A 4,511-nucleotide genomic window follows, 5' to 3' on the forward strand; every position below is an offset into this window, starting at 1 on the left:
GAGATCCGAAGTCAAATCCGGAAGCAGAACGTAGCAAGGGAGCACGGTACAAGGAGCTCTTTTGTCAGATCTGAGGGAGTAAAGTCCTTGCATCGGAAAGGTATTATTTTTTTATTTTCTATTTTTATCTAGGTTTTAGCAATGTAATCTACTTGGGAATTTAGTAGAGACCGGCTTTGGCCGGGCGGGATTGGTGCCTAACACCTTCCAATCCCGTAACATGATCCCCGAATTCAGTTTTCTTGGTTTTAGATTAGTTTTTATCCGTTTAGAGTCATTGTTCGGTTCCTAGACCTTAACAACTAGGTGGCGACTCCCAAACCTCAAGGGTCAAAAGCGGATCCGCGGATCGAGGGCGCTTTCAGTGGCGACTCCACTGGGGACTATTGAGGATCAGACTTGAAAAACCTCAAGTATGGGAAGCATTGCCAGTGGGACCTAGTTTTGATTTTGCTTTATTTTTAGTTATGTATTTATTATTATTTTTACCATTCTTTTGGCTCTATGGTTGATCATTGATTGGGATGTTGAATATTTTTGTTGGACACACCTTTGGTACGGTTCAATTTGAGGTCATTCATAATGACCCTAGATAATGCAAGATATCGAAAGATAATGACATGGGGAATGACCCATTTATATTATTTGGATTATTGGGTCTGTATTATCTTTTATTAACATCATTCAATTTGATTTTGAATGCCGTGATTCGGCATATGATTTCCTATGGTTCAACCAAGGATTATTCGAAAAGACCCCAAATAATATGAGATTTCAACATGGTTTTATTAAGGAAGGGGTAGTGATTATTGGGGCATATATTTTATTACGTGTGTAGATTATTTTGATTTATTTTTATTTTTATTTTTTAGGTATGATTGATATGTGATTTGATAATTTAAAAAAACAAAAAAACAAAAAAAAAAAAAAAAAAAAGTTTGGGTTCTGTTAACAGCAAAGCTTAGTTGGGGGCAAGAATAAAAGTTTTTTTATTAGTTTTTTTTAATTTTCTTCACGCCTCGTTAACAGCAGCAACGTGCTGATGTAATTGGTGTGTCATGAATAAAATGCTATTTGTTCTCCCCCCACATTATCTTCTTAAAAGGCTATGCACCTGGTTTCAGTGTTTTATCTCGATAGAGACTAAACCGGTCTTCTCTGTTGATCAAACCAAATCAGTCCGTTTGATTTGAAAATCCACAAAAAATCGCTGATTTCTTTCGATTTAGAGTGGAAATCTATTAGCTCTTCTTGAAACTGATTAGAGTCCAAATGATTTAATCAAGAGAAAAATCAATCTTTCTCTCGTTGTCGAAGAAAGAGTTCTAGGTTGCTGTTTTGATTGGCGTTGGACTCATGATTCAGCGTAAAAGAATAGGATCTCAATCTTTTTTTTTCTTGAAAAAATAAGAGAACACAAGATTTATGGATTTTCCATTGAAAATCTGATTTGTAAGTTTCGAATCTGAACCAAGAACGTTGCTGTGTTTTGATCAAACATGGAAATTTTGTAATCGGTAATAGAGGTGAACGAAAACCGTGGCCAATGGATTGGGTTCCATGAATGCTTCTACGTCAATATCAAGCTCTAACAGAGCGTTAATGGTAGCTGTTTTTTTGTCTACGTGGAAAGGAGGCAGCAGAGAGACATTTTCGTTTCTGTTCACCTGTGTGGAAGAGAGGTAGCAAAGAGAGATATCTCTCTTTCTCTCTCTCTATCTCTCCTTCATCTCTCAATCTCTCTCTCTCTCTCTCTCTCTCTCTCTCTCATCTCTCAATGTCTCACATTGTTCAAACCAGAATCCTTAACTCTAAAGAATGTGAGGCCTTCTCCTGCTTGTTTTCAAAATTTAGTTTAGAAGACATCTTTTAAGGTGGGTGTTTACTCACCAGATTAGCGGGATCCTGTTTTTGCAACAAGAGAAAAAAAAAGAGTGAAAAAAAAGGGAGAATCACCCAACCAATGATCTAATTGTAAATGTTTCAAATTTGCTGGACACCAATGCACATTGTCGCTGCATCCGCTTTGGAGAATGGGTTTTCCAAATCAACGAGGTTTTCAAAAACCCATGTTGTTGTCATCCACTACTATAGCATTGATTTGATTGCTGCACCAAGCTTCTGTTATGGTATGATCATCTACTTAGATGTTGGTAAATAGGAGAATTCCAAACAAAAAAAATTAAAGCTTGCCTCCATTTATACCTTATTATTTTTTTTTTTTGGTGTTGCAAAGAGCAAGCAAGAAGAGGTTTTAAGCACATCACTCAAAAGTCTGAATTTCAATTGTGAAATTTGGACTAAATCAGTTGCCTTTATAGACTTGTCTCTAAAAAAAAAAAGGAAAAAGGATTTGTGGTGTTGCTGCCAGCAACATATATATATATAAAAAAAGGAATTTTCTTTGCAAGTTAGGCAAGTCCTTTATTGTGATTTTTATTCTAAAAGTCTATAGAGTTTTGTTACACAGACAAATCATGGTGAGGGACCCGCATTTTTTTTAAAAAGGGATCAAATTGGCCTTGTCCACATGTAAAATGGGTGATTTTTTAGTATTTAAGATGTTCAACCTCAAAATTTGTTGAAGTCAAAGGGTAAGGTTATCCTCACAAAGTTAGTGAGATTTTAAATCTTGCTAACATCTTTGACCTCACCACGTGGCAATATAAAAAGGAAAGAGAATTCATAACTCCTTATCTTATAATTAGCAATCTAATCTCAATTCGATATTCATTTAAAATTTGAATTTGTTTGAGATCACCCAAAATAACCCTTTGATTGGACCATATAAAAAAAATTCATTTGATTTGAAAAAAAAATTTGTGTGCTTGTTTCGATATTGGATTGGATCTGATTAATTATTCCATGTCATATTCATTGATTGGTTTGCCATAATCGTAGTTGATATATATTTCTGATGTGTCTACTTTGATCTATATTATGAATTTTGAATGATTTGATTAAGATTTCATGTGGTATCAATGTGTGATGTTATGATCAGGTCCATTGGTCCATTTATTTGAAAAGGCCCCGGGCACACCCCACCCTGTTTTGCACACACCACATGCACGTTTACTGTTTTGAGCACTTACACGTCCCATTTAGCCAACGTGGCACTAGTGCGTGGCCCGGTCTCTTCGGAGATGCGACGTCATTCATGAAACCCACAACTCCAGTCACGTACCTTAGGGTATATCGAACTGGGGCATCAGTACCGTCTGATCAGGTGATTCTGAGAGACATATTGATGCACCCATGCTGGGGTGACCTGAGCCTTTGTCCTATTGTAAGCCACACAGTCACATGTCCCGATTGCCAACGTAGTACTAGTACGTGGTCGGTCCCCTCGTGGGATGCCAAACCATTTATGAAAGCTACAACTCTTGACTCGTACCCGTAGGTATAAAAGGTAATCTAAGTATATCAATTGCATTTCTTGGTCAAAACCGGTGCCTAAGCAAGATCTTGCCCCGCTGTACCCTACTGTACGAGGGGGATAGACTACGTCTATTCTAGACGAGAGGTATTTAAGTGGGCCTTTGCTCAGCATTGTGCGCCACCTCTCAACTGGAGATCAAACTGGCTGTTTTTGGCTTCAGAGAAGTGAATTGAGGTTTTAGATTATCACCTATACGGTATATCAAACCAAGTCACCACGTATCGAAAGGTATATAGGTGTGCTTGGGCAAGGGTGGCTAGATAAAAATGCATTGCACGTAGTAAACCTAGAGTCTAGAAGCCTTCCTATAGGTCACGACCCGAATTGACTATGGGTGTTCCTGGGTTGCTTTATTCAATCTAACCAACAGGTAGGTGGGCGGACCGATCCAGAATAATCAAACAAAACCCGCAATATCGGTCCTACCCAATCGATGAAATGTACTGATTAATTTGAACCACTTAAACCAGTTGACCCAATGGACAAGTTGATCAAACTGATCAATACCAAATCAGTTGGACTAATTGGTTTCACTTTTAAAGATCCAGACCACTTTATCTAGAAAGATTCGATCTTAAGATCAAATTAATTTATCTGATCAAAGGTTCAATCCCAATCAGGGGTAGTCCCGCATCTAACCTTTCTCACTTTCTTGGTTACTATAGACTTATGGTGCATTTGGATTCGATTTTCCGTCAGACTTGGGCTATTTTATGTCAAAACTTTAATCATGTGGTTAAGAGTCAAACCTTTAGAGTCAATGGTTAACCTTGGTTTACTTCCAATCAGGTGATAATTGGTCCTAAACGTTCTAAACCTCCATCTGTACCACTTTGGGTACGTGAAAAGAGTCGTCTTTCTAGAGTACCATTGCCAAGTAGTCAGTCTTTGCCACAAGAAGAAACGAGTACCATGGATGAAGCTGCGCTCCGTCAGATTTTAGAATCTTTTCAAGCCCAGATTATTGCCTCTGTCCAAACACAAATTGAATCCCTGAAAATTGAAAAGGGAAAAGATAAAGCTATAGAACCTCAGGATGTGTTTGACCTCGTTGAAAACCAAAAAGATGATC

The sequence above is a fragment of the Akebia trifoliata genome, chromosome 15, assembly GCF_017979445.1.
Source record: "Akebia trifoliata isolate Shusen 1 chromosome 15, ASM1797944v1, whole genome shotgun sequence".
Taxonomy (NCBI): Eukaryota; Viridiplantae; Streptophyta; class Magnoliopsida; order Ranunculales; family Lardizabalaceae; genus Akebia; species Akebia trifoliata.